At 38.6% G+C, this 19,040-nt stretch overlaps 1 protein-coding gene across 2 annotated transcripts in view; it reads right to left on the minus strand.

The window, feature by feature from the left end:
* LOC114355219 (tyrosine-protein phosphatase Lar) overlaps positions 1-19,040 on the minus strand; it is a 139,692-nt gene that overhangs the window by 111,579 nt on the left and 9,073 nt on the right. For both annotated transcript variants that reach the window (XM_028307928.1, XM_028307929.1), the window contains exon 2: positions 18,787-18,918. The gene's annotated coding sequence lies outside the window, so the exon portion shown is untranslated. The remainder of the gene's footprint in view (positions 1-18,786; positions 18,919-19,040) is intronic.

A 19,040-nucleotide genomic window follows, 5' to 3' on the forward strand; every position in this document is an offset into this window, starting at 1 on the left:
AGGCCTCCCCCAATGAATTCCACAAAGGCCAGTTGCTAGCGGCCTGTATCCAGCGCCTTCTACCTTTATGAGGTCGTCGGTCCACCTTGTGGGTGAACGTCCTATGCTGCGCTTTCCGGTAGATTATTATGAAAAAGTTTGCAGTTCTATCTCATTTTATGAAGTTAAGAAAACGTGGAGGCGGTCAGTAGTTTCAATGCAATAACTTAAAATCTTGGAGAAAGCACTTTAAACTAGCTGGAAGACGTGGAACTTTACACGCCATTATAAGCGGCAGATGTTCCTTCTGGTCCACTTTGCTCAATTTTCTTTGCTGACAAATTAGTTTAACTTCGGATTTTGTAACAAAATCATCACACATTTTTCACCACAAAGATGAGGTGATGAAAAACATGCAATTCTTTTATCAGATACATTTTGTGAGGCTGATTCCTGTCTAGGTAAAATACCTATGTAATTTGTGGAGTTTTTGTGTGTTAATTACAAAAATAATTTATTAATATGCTACAATCAGACAGCCTATCTCACATCACAGGCTGTACGTTTAAGAATAGCGCATCCTATAGTATTCTAATACATGTCTATTGACATCTTATTCTCTTTGGCAATGCAAAATAAACAAGTGTACCAAGTTTAGTTTAGTCTTAAGAATGTTTCGTCATCTAGACATTCTGTTAAAATAATTTTGGTTTTATCATGACGCGTGTAGACTCATCGCTCATGTCAACACGCTTTTGATCGCCACAAACCGTATCACCACGTATTTTCTTAACTGAATCCCTCTGCTGGTAACTCAAAGTGACTCATAGGAATTACCACCAAGCATTAAGCTGACCAGCCACTGTTAACTTGCTATCTTAGCCTAAGATTAGTCCGCGCCATTTTGGAGACACTAAGCGTACGTGACACTGTCAGTGCACCAAGCCTGACCCTAAGTAGGCTGGTGATAGGGTTGCTTAACACGCAAATATTGTTCTTCTTTTCGTATTGAATAAAGTTGTTGCAATTCACGAAGGCAAGTGAGCTTTACATGTGTGGTAGCTTGCTATTGTTCGTTTTTCAAAAGTTTACATTATCGTTAGCGCTCCTGCACACGACACCGCCGCCGCGCCGCCGCCGCGCCGCAGCCGCGCCTTTGCACTGTTTATACGCGCCGCGTGAACACCGCGCCGCTGACGAAATTATGCTTTGATGGCGCGGTGGCGGCGGCGGCGGCGGCGCTGCGGCTGTTTTACTCGGCGCGTATGAACAGTGTAGGGGCGCGGCGACGGCGCGGCGGCGGCGCGGTGGCGGCGTCGTGTGCAGGAGCGCTTATGTGCATGTCCGCGTTGTACACACACAAGTAAATCTCACTCGCCTTCGTGAGTTGCAAGAAGTATAGAGCTAAATTATTAAAACCGATCTACTAAACATAAAGTGAACACCTCCGTGTATTGTGGGTTAGTGAGGTTTGGTTATTCGCTCCATCCAAATTCAGGGCTTACAACTATTTGGAGAAAACATAAATATTTTGATATTAAAAAATAAATATAAAGGAACTATTAGATACATCTATAAAGGTGCTCAAAAGGTTTTTTCTTGTGTTTTAATTTTGCTGCAAGTTCAAAACTTGCTAATTTCAGCAATTCAACAGCTAAATACATATTCGACAGTGCTGGACGTCATCGTAATTATTGTAATGCTGCTATTTTGCAATAGAAATATTTATTCAATTGCTGATGACTGCAGTACATTCAATTGTTAGCTTTACTACGCTCTTGTACTGCTATTTAATAAATAGCTGTACACTTTATCTAAATGTAGAATTAAACTGCAGTTTAAATTCTCAGCACGTGCCAACCCTAACTATGGAAAGGAAATAGACTCTAAGATTGTGTGCCGTCGTCGTAGTCAATTCTCTTTATCGTCCATTAAATGTAGATCAAACTAGTATTGGATTTCTTTCCACGAGAATCAAGAGAATTTTGTTCCATTGAAAAGTATTCGATCTCTAACGTCGGTAACACGTAAAGAGTTAGTAGGCAGCGATTATTGTGGAGGTATATTTTATTTACAAAAGCAATTTTGATTCTACAAATTGAGGGGGGAAAAATCTTGGTGTCATGCATTGTATCTAAGGCTGAGTTGCACCACCAAACTTTGATCGTAACTTTTACGATCATCATTTCAGCCATAGGACGTCCACTGCTGAACATAGGCCTCCCCCAATGCTTTCCATGTTGATCGATTGGTAGCGGCCTGCGTCCAGCGCTTCCCTGCTACCTTTACGATGTCGTCGGTCCACCTTGTAGGTGGACATCCCACGCTGCGTTTTCCAGTATCGGCAATAATCCCCTTAAACTTTTACGATAACCGGTGTTTTTTAGTATGGAGTTTGAACGATTTTTGACGTTTGTTAAAGTTAAAGTAAGATGGTGCAACCCAGCCTAAGAGATAATAAATAAAACACTAGATACAGACGTCGTAAGTAATGGGCTCAAAGTATAATAAATCTTTGAGTTACAAGCAAAGAATTTGTCATTTAGTAACTTATAAAAGAAATTCTCTGAGGTTATGTCACTGTTATACAAGCACAGAATAAGTAATAGTACAGGTACAGAAGGATTACTCCGCAAGACGATTTAAATAAATGCGAGTCTTGCTCCGACGCGATACAGTGGAATTCAGCTCGCACAGCACTACGTACCTACAATTTTATTCACCTACAAGTTTTGTCTCTTTCTATCGCGTGCCTCTGAACTCTTCTTACGCTATTAGGGTTGCTGTCTAGTGAAAAAATAATTAATCTACTTATTTGTAATGAGGTACGTATGTAGGTAAGTACGCATTCATTATGGAAAACCCTTCATTATGGAGAGGCCTTTGTCCAGCAGTGGACGTCATTTGGCTGTAACGAACGAACGCATTCTGAGCAGTAGTCATGGTAGGTTAGGTTCCTATACTATCCTAAGAATTATTGATTACTTACATGGCCAACATACATACATACCTTTCAGCATCTTTAGGAAGCGAAAAAAGAGATAAATCCGGTAGATTTCTTTTCGAATTTAAACACCCGGACGCCGCATAATAATAGTTATTTCTTTCTCTTTATGTCCATTTTTAAATAATACTTCGATCATAGAATTAGGTACTAAGTACAACGCACGCCAGCGACCTGACGGGCGCGCGCGTGACACTCGACTGATATAATACCCGCCGGCGGGGCGCTTCGCTGTAGGTAAATATCGGATGTACCGCGCGGAGTGAGCCAGGCCTGATACAAGTAATAATAAGCCCAAAATAGCCCTACCAAATAGATAGATATTTGACATATGCTATCGTTACACTCTATAAGAGATTTCTAAGGGTTATTGTAAAAAAGTGTGTTCGTAACACATACGCAAACCACCAAGCTTGTAAGCTTTAATAACTAAAGATACCAACAAATACAATTTACGTATTACGTTATCTATCGTTTCGTTATAAAAGGTAGTCTTGTCTGCAAAGTTTTACTTATGTAAGGAACACTAGCAGGGGCTAAGCATCAAATCGAATCGGCTTACGGTCCGCTGCTGTCTGTTACAGACTACGAGTTCTTGCGGCAATAAAACACGTCTATATCGCAATCAAAATCAAGATCAAAATCAAAATTATCTTTATTTGTTTAGACTAATTAAATTAGTACTTGCAAATCGTCAAATGCTCTTAAGGAGCCAATAATAACAATGTAAGATCCTAACAACATTGAAGGGCAATGGACAGGGCACATAGTACGTAGAACTGACGGCCGATGGGTCAGCAGGTTCTGGAGTGGAGGCCGCGTACCGGAAAACGCAGCGTGGGACGTCCGTCGTCCACCCACAAGGTGGACCGACGACATCATAAACGTAGTAGGAAAGCGCTGAACGCAGGCCGCTACCAACCGGGTAACATGGAAAGCATTGGAGGAGGCCTATGTTCAGCAGTGAACGTCCTATGGCTGAGATGATGATGATGATGGTCATAATGAACAAGATCTTGAATTTAATCACTTTATTACAGCCGCTCATAAGAATCGATAGAACGTACGAATGCATCGATTACTTTCGAGTCGGAATCGCTACATTTACGTTCATTTCTGAGAAGTAATACAGGGAGTTATTAAAACAGTTTCAATGGAACTCGGCTGCCAACGGATGACTTAACAATTTCTAAACTTTCATCGTAGTTAAGCTATTTTACTCGTACTTAATATTGCACATAGTTCGTAGAACGGATGGATGGCATGGAGGCAAAAGTTTTTTTAATGTGACAGAAGGCAAACGAGCAGACGGATCATCTGGTGGTAAGTGATTACCGTCGCCCACAGACCCCCCAATCCCAGGGGCGTTACAGGTGCGTTGCCGGCCTTTAAGGTGAAAATACGTTCTCTTCTTGAAAGCTTGCAGGTCGTATCCGTCCGGAAACACCACAGACGACAGTCCATTCCACAGTTAGGTTGTACGGGGCAGAAAGAGTCTAGAGAAACGTACTGTTGGACTGCCAACCATCTACTTGATGGGGTTGGAAGTGCTGTCGGGTAGATCGGTGGCGAAAAGTGGCGGCAGGAATAAGTTCTTGAGAGGTGACTACGCACCGTAAGGCCTCAGCCTCGAACTTAGCGGGCAGCGGGGCGGCGGCGGTGGCGGCGCGGGAGCGGCAGGATCTTATGCGTAAAATCAAATAGACCGGTTCTCGAAAACAGCGGCGCGGCAGCGGCGCCGGAGCGGCAACGAGCGGGCAGCGGCGAGGGAGCGGGCAACGAGCGGGCAGCGCACTCCTTCTTTTGCCCACAATAAATCGAGCGTTAGGAATAAATTTGAATCGGAATAAAATTGTCGCCGTTGCTCAGACATTTCGTTTGCGAATAAAAACAAATATCTCGACAACACAACCCCGTACACAACACTTCGCCGCTAAAGCGCCGCGCGAGCTGCCCGCTTGTTTCGAGAACGGGTCTGCGTTGCCCGCCCCGCTCCCGCGCTGCCGCCGCCGCCGCCCCGCTGCCCGCTAAGTTCGAGGCTGAGGCCTAAGACTTAATAAAGATAGGCCTCCGTAGGCGTCCTGGCCTGGACCTGTACCTCCTTGTAGATACAGCCATTGTCAAATCGTTCGTGGAGGACATTCTTTGGGGGAGGCCTTTGTACAGCATTAGAAGTCCTTTGTTTGAAAACGAAGAAGGAAAAGGAAAGTACATACAAGTGTGTAAAAGTAGTCAATTAAGTACTGTGTGTATCGCTACAGAAGAGCAGCATAAATCGCATTGTGTAAAAGCTCTTAAGCTCAATGAATGCATTATCATCGCTCGAACTTGTATGTATATAATAATTCAGATAATACGTCTCCCTTGCTCATGCTATGGTTATTCGCAGTCAAAGAAGATTATACCATGGTTTAATTAATAGTAAGTGTAAGCTATGCGCTTCAAGTGAAAAACTAGAGGATTTGGATTGAAAACTATGGTTACTTTTGGATCACCAACAAAGATATTAATAAACAACTAGTACTTTAACTTATGTGTATTTTAAAGAAATGTACAAGTAGCAATTATTCTTCGTACACTTTCTACTATAAAGCGAAGTATACATTAACCAATTAAATAATGTAACATTTATCTGTTTTACACAAGGCTGAATGCAAAAAATGAGCATCAACAAGACAAAGAGCAGAGCGCAAAACTTTTTCATAATATTACTTAAAACTGCATGTAAATGAAAACACCTTGCTGAAAAATTCATTAGAATATTCGCGCAAAAACGAAACGAAAGCGTGTATTAATGTCCTACTTCTTTTGCGGGCGTCCTTGCACTTTGCATTTTTCCTGCAAGATTGCTAGAGCACAATAATAGCACAACGAGGTATGATCCTTGTCTCAGGGGTGTAGAGTTTAAATTGCTTTGTGGGGGTTTGTGTGAAGTTGCTAGAATGTGGGGCGACAAAGCTAAATCGCCACTCCCCGTAAGTGCCGGGAAATGTATTTCACAACAAGTGAGAATAATTGTTGTCTCACTCTAACGGTGGGATTTTTAACGGATAACAGCTTTTTTGTGTTTTAAACTACACACTTGGGGAGTTAATACCTTATTCATGTGCATAAGTTAATGTATATTTTGCGCTTTTACTTCAGATAATGAAAGAAAAGTAGGACGTTTTGTTTAATTGTGTACAGTAAGTACCTACTACTCTAAGGCTGAGTTGCAACATCTCACTTTGACTTTGACAAACGTCAAAAATCTGTCAAATTCCATACAAAAAACACCGATCATTGTTATAGTTACGGTAAAAGTTAAGTGGTGCAACTGAGCCTTATGAACGCTGTCGTTTACATTTAAAATCTGTTAATAACAACGATCGTATGAATAAAGTGTACTTCGTTACACAAATTATTATTATTAGTGAACTACGAATCAATTAATGATAAAACAAATCCGAATAAGATGTCCAACGAATCTGTACCTCCAGCGATTAATCACAGCCACAGACAAGAAACAATAAAATCATTAGTCACACACTATATTATTTATCGGCGGCCATGTTGCCATCAATTTATTACCGCAATCTTGTGGAAATAAAGATATTAATCTATCCCCAACTAGTATCCATTACGAGTCGCTATAGTCACTTGGGGTCAGTTATGTATTTATGTATGTTCAATAGATTACGGCCGCCACAAATATAACTATAATCCGGGCGTTTTCAAGGCGAGAGTGAATAGGCACTTACAGGGCAGATATGTACCATCCTAGACTGCATCTCACTTAACACCAGGTGCGATTGCGGTCAAATACCTGCCTTGTCTAGCATAAAAAAAAAAAAATAGGAAGATGGCTGATTGTAACTAGGTCTGGACATGACTTTGCTTGTTTATCTTTATCTATAAAAGCGAAAGGTCACTCATTGACTCATTCACTCATCACGAAATCTCAGAAACTATTTTTTTTTATGCATAACAAGGCAGGTATACGACCTGCAAGCTTTCAAGAGGAGAGCGTATCTTTACCTTAAAGGCCGGCAACGCACCTGTAACGCCCCTGGGTCTGCGGGTGTCTATGGGCGACGGTAATCACTTACCATCAGGTGATCCGTTTGCTCGTTTGCCTCCTATCACATAAAAAAAAAAAAAAGGTATTTGACCACAATCGCACCTGTGTGCTTACCATGAGTTTACGTTAGGTGTGCTCGCTAGCGACTGCGTAAAAAAATGACATTAATTGTATGACATATTGTGCAGCGCCCCTAGTGGCTACTTTCAAGAAATAAAATCTTCATAGAGATTTTTGACGTTCTCGCTAGCGAGCACACCTAACGTAAACTCATGGTAGGTACCTACACTGATGTTAAGTGGGATGCAGTCTAGGATGGTACATATCTGTCCTGTAAGTGCCTATTCACTCTCGCCTTGAAAATCCCCGGATTATAGTCTTCGGGAAAGACAGCAGCAGGCAACGAATTCAAATAAATAAATTCAACTTCTAATAGGGTAAAACGGAGTCCACGCGTACGAAGTCGCGGGCGGCCACTCTAATTTATAAATACATTATTATTAGAATACAAAAATAAATACCGTGGAAATTTACGACAATATGATACTGATAAAATTATTTGTATTTGATATCTAAAAAATGTATAGTATGAGTCCAAATATTTTTTGTCCCCCATTTCACTTAATTTAAAATTTAAGTAACCTTACCAATCCGACGGAAACAGGTACTTTTAATAAAATTTTGTAGATAAAAAAATATAATTGAAGAACTTTATTATAAGGAAGATATTTCAAGGATAATATGGAGGAAAACCTTTCATGTTATTTCAATACTCATTATTATTATCATCACCTAGAAGTGTAGCCAAGACTATATTCGAAATGTACAAGAACAAAAATAAATTGGTTCAATCACGCTTTTGTAAGTAATGACTGAGCTACGAAAAACATCATGTGCTACAGACGTAGCACGACTACGAAACTCGTAGCAGTTGCTACAATGTTGCTCTATACTACGAAAACGTTTCTTTCCATAAATTTTCAAGTGGCTGACATACTCCTAATATATTTAATATTAATTGTATTAATTTTATCATCCCTGTCATGTTTTGAAAACACACTCATAAAAATAATGTTCTACGAATCATTTGTCGTGGCAATGCTACGAAACTCGTAGCAAATGCTACAATGCTGCTCTGTACTACGAAAACGTTCTGTTCACAAAATTTTCAAGTAGCACAAAAAATTATTGAACACACTTATTATTTTAATATCAAACGAATTAATCGTACTGATTTTATGATCCTTGTCATGTTTTAGAAACACTTCCCACAAAATGGTCTATGAATCAATTTGTCGGCTCAGGCCTGAAATATCTGTTTTCCTAATATGTACAATTCTCAAAAAGTCTACGTACTCATCATGTTTGCATTCCTATTTTGTCAGCTTTATCTAAATGTCTTTAATATAAAATGTGTGGTGCATGCAGTCTTAGAAGGTCTTCTAGTCATAATGTTGACATTTCTATAATTTCAGTATGTGCCAAAAGCGAACATTGTACAAAAACTGTCATTCTTGGAGACAGACAATTTTAAGTAGTTGACATTTTGAGAAGCTGACATTAAGCAAAAGACGTGCTCACATTCTGAATAGCAGACATTTTGCGAAAAATACATTTTAGGAAAACGGATATTATCAGGCCTGAGCCATTTTGTCGTAACAATCGCTACGGACTTGTTGCTACACAACTACGACCGCTTCATGTACCACTACCGAGACCTATAAACATAATGTTAATAAATTAAATTTATCGCGTCTGGGATACTCCGGCTATTTACCTAAAGTATCATTAATGTAACCGTGGTACGGGGGCGTTACGATCCCCCAGTAAGTAGCTCCCTGAATATTTAACTATGGGCAGCCTTTAGAGATTTGGGCTATGGATTATTTTGCTCCGGTTATTTTGTTGGGTTATTTAGTAACTTAGCGTGGGATGAAGGGAGTAGGCTGTATATTATGTACAAGGTTTTATGCACTGGGTTAGGGTTTCGTAAATCTGTTGAAAAACAGAAATTTATTTAGCACACACGTGTTTATCTAGGCACATATCTGGTACAGGAACTTATAACAAAGATGGAAATTGTTGAATATTGTATCACACATGTAACTCAAATTGGATTTAAATTGATCATCATTATCATCATCATTAATCCTACTCAATGATTTCCACAACGCCCTATTGGTAGCGGCCTGCATCCAGCGCCTTCGAGGTAGTCGGTACACCTTGTGGGTGAAAGTCCCACACTGAATTTTCAGGCTTCAAATGTTAACTTTTAAATAAGTCTTGTGAAGTATCAAATAAAAGCTCTTACGATAGACATCGTTCAAACACTTCTTTAGACATAGGTATTCAAAACAACTGTACTTTTCATTTAGTCATGAAGTTTTCAACTTCACAGTGCAATACGAGTATACACCTACAAATAATTATGTAATTCGATAGATATGTAGACTTATCCGACATCATAAAGGTAGCAGGAAAGCGCTGGACGCAGGCCGCTACCAACCGAGTAACATGGAAAGCATTGGGGGAGGCCTATGTTCAGCAGTGGACGTCCTATGGCTGAGATGATGATGGTAGATATGTAGGCACGTACGGAACCCTCTACACAAGAGTACAACTTACAGTTGGCTGGTTGTTTATTATGAGAATGCTTTAATAGGCCATTATTTCTGTGCACTGGGATTATAACTTGCTTTCTTTTATGCGAGGTTATTTGAGCTTATGTAAATGTATGATACATTAATGCTTTTATTATAATAGTATTTTCTAAAACTTCGTATTTTTGTTACTTCTATTATGCATGTGATTAGAATAATAAGTATTTTGATGTTTTATTTCCAATTAAGCTCGAGATTTTACTATTTCTGTAATTGGCCATACCACATTGAAATTCCTGTCTATTACAGCAATTATAGCAGCAGTATAGCTTGTTTGAATTGTAAACATAAATAAAATAGATTTTTGACAAATTTATTTAATAAAATCATTCACAATAACATGCTTTGTGTAAGATCTCTAAATATGCTAATATACCCATGCTTAAAGCATTTCAGCTTTGATATTCAAGTCAAGTATGATTTATTATGCCACGACTAATATCGTTTAGCGTTTAGCTTAGATACATCATACGTATATGTAGATAAAATCACATATAAATGATAATGAGCAGCCATTACGGTTTGCTACGTCTCATTAACGTTGCTCGCGATAGTGTTATGATGTTTTCCGCGAAAAGCCACTGAATACGTGATGTAATCGCGTTATTTCTGAACATCCCTTACATTGATGGGAGAATCTTGAACCAGATTTGGGTATGAAAAGGTTAAGGTTAGATGTTAACAAACTTCATGGTTCACCACAATGGTGTGTTTTGGAAGACAGCCTCGAAGACAGTGAATTTATTATTACTAACTAATATGATGAAAGCTATAGTTATAATAAATCTGTAGAGAGGTCAATTCTGTACATGAAATTTATTTTCAAAATAACTATCAGGGGGTGATTAGTGATCGATACTGATGCCAAAAATGCAATCAGTAAAATTTTTGTCTGTCTGTGGTACAATTATTCTTCATACTCCTAGGCAGGTTATAGTATACTTAGGAATTCCCACGGGAACAGGAATTAGCGGGAAAATCCTTTTGTATGAAAAATCTAAACCGCTTAAGTTAGACGCTTAAAATTTGGCATGTAGGTACCTTAGTAAACTTAAAGCTTAGTTACAACAAGTAATTCCCGAAATTCGCATGGGTGCGGGAATTAGCGGGAAAATCCTTTTGTATGAAAAATCTAAACCGCATAAGTTAGACGCTTGAAATTTGGTATGTAGATACCTTAATAAACTTAAAGCTTAGCTACAACAAGGAATTCCCGAAATTCCCACGGGAACAGGAATTAGTGGGAATATCCTTTTGTATGAAAAATCCAAAACGCTTAAGTTAGATGCTTGAAATTTGGCATGCAGGTACCTTAGTAAACTTAAAGCTTAGTTACAACAGGATATTGCAAAATTCACACGGGAACGGGAGTTAACGGGAAAAAACATTTGTATGAAAAAATCTAAACCGCGTAAGATAGATGAAGGGGGTAAAACGGGATCCACGCGTACGAAGTCGCGGGCGGCCGCTAGTCTCTAATAATATCTTAATTTTTCTCTTACGCCCGTATTCACAAACGACGCTTGCTTAAGCGAAGCAGCAAATCGAACGCACAGCGTTGAATACAGCTCTGTGTTTGATTTGTGCGTCACCCTGTGCGCGCACTGTGAGACCTCATAGTAATGTTTGTGAATACGGGCGTGAAAGTTATACATGATTTTCTGTTTCCATATAAATCTTTAGCTATACTTTTCTATTCATATAAGTTACAACCATGTAAGTTCCATACGACGGCACGAGACGTATCATCGATCAGGCGCCGGTACTCGTTGACGCCTGGTGTCAATCTCAACCAGAATATTGCACGAGAAAAACTTTTGCACGTACCAGTTTTTAAATAAAATTTGTTATAGTCATAATATAGGGTGTAACGGTAGACTAGTTGTTTAGCTGAATGTAGTGTTTCGAGGTCTTTACTCGTACACTTGTAGAACGACGTTATTTAGGCAGGTATGAAACCTGAGACCTCTTGCACAGAAGTCTTGTACGCAAACCACTAGACCAGGCAGCCGTGTCTTGATTAACTCGAGTCAAATATTCAAGATTATTATTTATTAATAAACAAATTTAATTTCTTTTGTTTCTACCACCCAAAACTATCATTTCATTCAGCATACTCACTTCATAGTAAACTTTTACTCAATAAATCCACACAAAATTACACACGTGAGTTTCCGAAAGGACACCATCCATCATGGCGCGGGACGTCACTCGTGACGACAATCTGGCTGACTCCGCTTATTGCTCAGTTGGAGACTTGAATCGCGATTGCTACGATGTTCGCTGACAGGACAGCGTGTAACGATAGCCGAGTTTTATGAGGAAAGTAGGTTATTGTTGATAAGTGAAGCAATTAGACTAGCGGACGCCCGCGACTTTGTACGCATGGATCCCGTTTTACCCCCTTCATCTATCTTACGCGGTTTAGATTTTTTCATACAAATGTTTTTTCCCGCTAACTCCCGTTCCCGTGGGAATTTTGCAATATCCTGTTGTAACTAAGCTTTAAGTTTACCAAGGTACCTGCATGCCAAATTTCAAGCGTCTAACTTAAGCGGTTTAGATTTTTCATACAAAAGGATTTTCCCGCTAATTCCTGTTCCCGTGGAAATTTCGGGACTTTCTTTCTTAGTGCACTTCTACGGTACCTAAGCTACGTCCCTTCCAAATTTCAAATGCCTACGTTTAGCCGTTTAGGCTGTGCGTTGATATGTCAGTCAGTCAGTCAGTCAGTCAGTCAGTTTCTCCTTTTATATATTTAGACAACTGTCAACACATTGCCTGAGTCTTCCAGCGACTTTTTCCAATTTTACCTTCGTCCACGGGCCAAGTCACTTGTTTGAATTTTTAAATAGTTTTTCTTCCTGTGACTGGGCCCACCTGTAAGATTCTAAAGTAGATTTCTGTTGATTTGGTCAAAATCAAAATCAAAATTATCTTTATTTGTTTAGACTAATTAAATTAGTACTTGCATATCGTCAAATGCTCTTAAGGAGCCTATACATGTCTCATTCTTTTTTTGCCCTAACAGCGCTTCGAGACAAACATTTGGCAAGTGCTGAGAAGATCTAGAAGATCTTGGTGTTTAATTTATTGATAAAACATTGAAGGTGGGCCCAGTTACTGGAAGAAAAACTATTTAAAAATTCAAACCAGCAGCTTGGCCCGTGGACCAAGCTAAAAGTGGCCCAAATCACTGGAAGAATATTGTCTCACCGAAATTATTACAGAAAATTTCATTTAGGACATCGTATCGGATTAATGTAAGACACAATAAAGTGAAGCATTAAGTCATACCAATTTTCGGAACATCAAAATTTAAGTTCGCCGTAATAACCAAAGTAATAGCCCTAGGACTAACCAGGACTAATAATTCGAACACCCCCAGTAGAGCACTTGAAGGACATATGTATAAATGAAAGAAGATAGAGAGAGAATACGAATTCAAAACATACTACGAATATCACTTGAAGGCAATATTATACAGACCGAAAAATTATACGACGTTAACACCTACTTCGCCTTTTCTGATATACCAGTGTCACCTTCCATCCGAGTGGGTATATTGCAATGTGACCCCGAACCGAACAGAACGGGATTATCTGCCTCTCTCTGTATTTATGAGCACATAAAACAGAAATAATATCCACACGGGTAAATGATTTCGTCGAGACAGGCCCATCAAAGATGACATTTCGTTTTGAGGTCAAGAATAACCCTTTGACAACGAAAAAACTCGTATCTTGAGACCTTTTTTACTGGTTTTCACCTAATCTATGAAAAAACAAAAGAAATAAAGCACATATTTTCTATTTTTTCGAGTTACAAAAATTTTTAACATTGGCACAAAATAAACTTCAAAGGTTTGATTGCCATTAAATAAAAAAAAGAAAAGACCAAAGCAGGATTTAGAACGAAGCTCAATAAATTGCTAGTTCGTATGTGAGCTACACGTTTGAATACGAAAAATGAATGTTTGAAACAAAAAAAAACAAGACGCGCCACCGTTATACGAACAGTTTTTTGTGATCTGTCGATTAGGGCATAGGCTTTGTGACGTATTGCTCGTTTTTATTTAGTTTATTTTTCTGTTTTTCGATGTACGAGTAATCGAATCGTGAGTTTTTGTTGCTTTGTTCTTTATTTTTTAATGAAGTATTTACGTCAACAATACAAACACTGACCAAGCCTGACATCTGCATAGTGTTAATTTTATTTATGGTGTCCGTCAATTGTTAGCATTTTTTTTTATAAAGCATAACATAAATAACTATTGCTTTAAGTGTACAAATAAAGTAGTAATTTCCTTATTATTTTCGTATACGAACCTTTTAAAGTACTAAATCTAAATTGTATTCGTATAAAACTGCATATTTTGTAGTCGTAACTACCGAATTCAACAATAGTTCTAAGATTACATTAAAGAGTTTCGGGTCGGTAAACTTTTTGATAACATTTCTATACGCGATCTAGATAAGAGTTCGAAGAAAAATAAATCATGACATAGCCCAGACACCGCGCCAGTCGGGGCACGCACGCACATCAGCGTACTGACAGCCAATAGTAATAATTCACTTGAAAACAGTGTTTTTCATAAAGAAAACTGTGACTTGTAAGTTTGTTGGGAAATGGCAGAAACAGGGTTAACAATGTTTTGTTTGGATACGTCAAAATTGAAGTACCAGCAAAGATTTATTATTTCTTGGTAAGGGAAGACAAATTCGCGGAATTGGTGAAAATTATTTCTGATGAATAAGTTTATTGACGAATTTTAGTAACGTTAACGAATTAGACGGTTCAATTATTGTTTACATTTACAACGCTATTAATTTAATTAACAATAATATACACCGATCAAATGTTTTAGCTATTTTAGGTAGCAGCTGGCTGTAAGCTTAGCTGTAAGTCAACAGACAGTCGACTTTTACATAACAACTGGTTCATTTTGACTAAGGCTGGATTGCACCATCTTACTTTGAGTTTGAAAAACGTCAAAAATCTGTCAAACTCCATACAAAATGCGCCGGTTATCGTTATAGTCACGGTTAAAGTTAGATGGTGCAACTCAACCTAAGCAAAGAAAGAATACAGTTTTCCCCAACAGTTACAAACTATGAATCAACAAACAACAAATTCAAAATATGTATTCCTCCAACATCGTCTTTGATACATAACCTTCCTTTTATTACAAACTAAACCGGCGGGATCGATAGTTCTTAACAAAAAAGGGTCAGTAAAATACCCAAAATAGTTACAAATTCATAGACTCGCAGGTAAACGTACCAAAGGGAGAAATCTTCTAAAATCTCCCTTTCACGTAAAAATGCCTATTCGTAGTTTTTGGATCGTTTGATGCATGGCGGCCTTGATGACAGGGGGACAAATCGGAGCAACTTTGATGGAGCATGCCGAATATGAAATGAGATAGGTGCGAGATCCGCCATCATTCTTTTATGGTCAGCGCGTTGGGGACGTGTTTCGTGGACTGATGGAATTTAAGATGTAGTTACACTGGTGAAAAGACCGAAATGATGTGAATTACTGAGATTATAGAACTAACTTGAGGATTAGTAGTCAAAAATCTGGTCTAAAGTCTCTAAAAAAAATCTAATTTTTTGATGATCATGTTACGTTATAACGCCCTAAATAAGTTACATCAAATAGTACCTACTTATTATAAGAGAATTTGAGGAAAAGGCAATTTTCAGTCCATTGCATTTTATTTTGAAATGTATAAGTAATAAATTCACTTGCAAAACAATGAATAATATTAAAATATCACTATCAGAATTCTTAAAATCATTTGACGTCACTCGAATTTAATTGGTATACTTGAATCAAATCCTGTGTTTTCATATACCACAATAACGACAACAAACTGATGCTACGAAATTGATAAATCAGAAAGAAGATAATCGTAAAAAGAACACCTGGTTAAGGTTTAGAGCGTATCATAATTATTAGTTATTGAAAATAAGTTATTATGTGTGCAAAGAAAATGTGTCAAAAACTCTTGAATTCTTTGAGCATCTAGAAACCGAAACATATGAAAGCCGGCTTACTTATTTTATTCGTATTCCTCGGCAGTACATATCGGTCCATAATCGGGTGCGTCGCCTATACGTTTTCTCACATCATTGCCCCGGGCTTATAGCATCATTACCGCCCTCAGATATTTATGGGGCAAAACCGGGGGTTTAACATTTCAATCACGAATAAAAATAGTGGAAGTAATGGATAGAAGTTTCTCTTCCTGGGGATCTTGCGGGTCTGATGTCGCCCATTTTTCAGTTGGACCAAATTAAGTTGAAGCCTTTGTTTTCATTTGCAAGATAACTTTTGTGTCTATGCTAGGTGTAATCTGGCAGAGGAAACGTTTTTTCTGTGCTCTTGAAAATCCTTTTTGGATGTAACTGACAGGTCAAAGAGGTAGAATTATCACGGTCATTATTTAATTTATCTACGAGTAGTAATAACAATTTATTGTAATGGTTTGAACATTTTCAAGTGTAATTTATTTCAAACGGTAAAAAAATAGAGCAATTGCTAATGTTATATTTTAGTTTAGTTACTAGCTTTATGGACCACAATTTGTTTGAATAGAAATCGATTATAGGTATTAGCTATACCTACCATTAAAGTAAATTTTGAGTGAAGAAATAACAAAGATCCATCTCTCTTTTCAGTTCGTAATAATTGGTATAAAATAACAAGATGGATTCAATAAAATCTGAAATCTGGGAATCAATAGGTACTCAGTACTCTATTATTATCAACTCCGTACCAGTGCTTATAGAAATACTTCTACAGAAGTTGAAGCATTCCGTTTATATTAAAATATAGGTAACACCGCGTATCCGACGCTTAACGCCTGTTCCCATTGTCACTAGCGTACTGTATTACGTACCCACTTCACTGGAAAAGCGTCTCGGAATTCCTCTAAGTTCCCACGCATATTCCCTCCCTCCACAGGTTGAATATTGAATAAGTTGCAGCTGGCAAAATAAATAGCCCATTACGCGTCTGAAGTACGTTTCGGATCTGCGGAACATTACACCCGCACGAAGTCTCCGTTATATTACTGGGGAACATTCAGTAGTCTTGTATTAAGTATCAATATGATGATCAGACAACGCATCACTATGTTAGAGTAGTAAGTATTATTTAAAACTATTTTACAACAAAGTTTTTTCCCACTGCATTTACTCAGTTTACTACTCAGGGACTAATAAATGACGCAGTGTAAGATGTCTAGGGACATTATTACCTTTTTATGTTCGTATCGAATTGATCACGATAATAATATCAAAATCCAGTGTTTGTGCACAAGCACACACATCGTAAACAATACGATGGAGCTGTTTTTATGAAGCTCCTATAAGATTTTTCAGGTTCTCAGAAAAGCAATGTCTTCTTACTTGTTATTTTATACGGATTCAGAAAGCTAGCTAATTCTAGCTATTGACACTATCACGGGTATTTGTCAGTTCTCTGAGGAGTTTTCAGAGAAAACCTCCATTAAACACGAATCTGCTCTGGGTTGTGAGAAAAATGTGCGGATCATAACAATCACTTTTTCTTGAGAAATTAATAAACAATCTCATATTGTAGAGACTTGAGTAGGATAAACTGGAAGCTTTTATAAGAAATCTGTTTGTGATATATTAATATAATTATGTACCTTACTACCTATATAAAAAAGGATATCTTTCCAAAAATTTACTTGTGTTGCGATAACAGTCACAGAAACGGAAAGCGCTGACTAAGCATGAGACGAGAGAATTAGAGGGAAAAAAATAGGAATTACTCTTGCAGTGGATACCAAATGATCTGATGATGATGAAGTACGAGATGGTACACACGACTAGGGTTGCCAGGTCCAAAAACACAAAAGCTGGACTCTGTGCTTCATTTAGCCGGACATTTTACGGTACGGTACAATTTACTATCATCATCGGTTGCCTAACATCCTGATAAAAAGCCAAATATGTCCGGCTAAAGCTGGACACCTGGCAACCCTAGTACTACTAATCAAACGTAGTATTATTGCTCACATGTGGCACACCTACTGTATATCCCCTCATTGTTTATATAAACTATAACGCGCTATAACGTCCCACTTAATATTGGAACTTGATCTTCCATGGTGTTTTTGTAAAAGGGTAATGGTTTCCGCACGATTTGGCTTCGATGCCATTTTTCAGGAGAACGCTTATATCTTCGCCGGGAAGCTTTGGAAGATTTATGACCAATCATGTGTTTTAAGTCTATGATTATAATAGTTCATTCTAAAGAAAGGTATAAGATATTGGTTCTTAGGTAATCCTGAAATAAGTAAATGTTCAACAACTAAAGGTCTTTGCAAGTCTTAATTTGGTAAGTATAGTTACTATCTCTGGTAGTTATGATTACCATCGTACTACGGCAAATAACAGTTATGTGTTCCCTAATTTGTAAAATTATTTTTAATTTTTAATGTCATCTTTCTTCTAAAAGAAAAGGAGGCAATTGTTTCGCCCTTCCCACTGGCAACTATTAGATTCAGGATCTACAGCTGAACCGCCATTAAAAGCTCAATCAGTGAAGGCCTAGTTGGCCCAAGGAAACTAGCAGTCAGGGGAGTTACTACTCCCCTGAAGCCAGTCCAGCCAGGCCAGGTTTTAGTAAGTAGGCCCTGTCCATCTGGCAGGGAGAACCTCACATAAACCACTGGTTCCCCCGGCATTTGCATACCCGCTGGTGCAATTTCATGCAATTCCTGACGAAAAAAAGGGGGAACCAGCAGTTGCTGCTTAAATAATTTATAAAGTCTGGTCCGTGAGCACGTCGAATTTTGTCCAATGACCCCTAGCTACCCATCCTTATCGCTCGCGCGTAATTATGTTGCTATCGCGCTCGCACACTGACTGCGGGTGCCAGTCGCACAGTCGCGACAGCAATATAATTACGCGCGAGCGATAAGGATGGGTAGCTACGTCCGTGAGCACGTAGAATTTTGTCCAATGACCCCTGTCATTGGACAAAATTCTACGTGCTCACGGACCAGGCTTTAGTAATAATAACCAAATATCAAAACCACTTACTTGAAACTCGTTTCCCGTTCTTCCTCCACTGGATATTCGGGATGGGGTCACCTCGGGCTGCGCAGTAGAAGGCTGCTATCCCGTTGGCGCGCACCTGCAGGTTTCGAGGCCGAATCGTGATCTCAGGGGGATCTGCACACAGAGAAAAAGGGGATTGGTTAGATGGGCTGCAGTGGATCAGAAAAGTTGACATAACAATACTGACAAAAAATAGTGAAAAGAGAAAGGTAGGCGTTCACCAAGTTCTGTGTTAA

Source organism: Ostrinia furnacalis, unplaced genomic scaffold, assembly GCF_004193835.3.
Source record: "Ostrinia furnacalis isolate ACB-3 unplaced genomic scaffold, ASM419383v2 OfSCF2377, whole genome shotgun sequence".
NCBI lineage: Eukaryota > Metazoa > Arthropoda > Insecta > Lepidoptera > Crambidae > Ostrinia > Ostrinia furnacalis.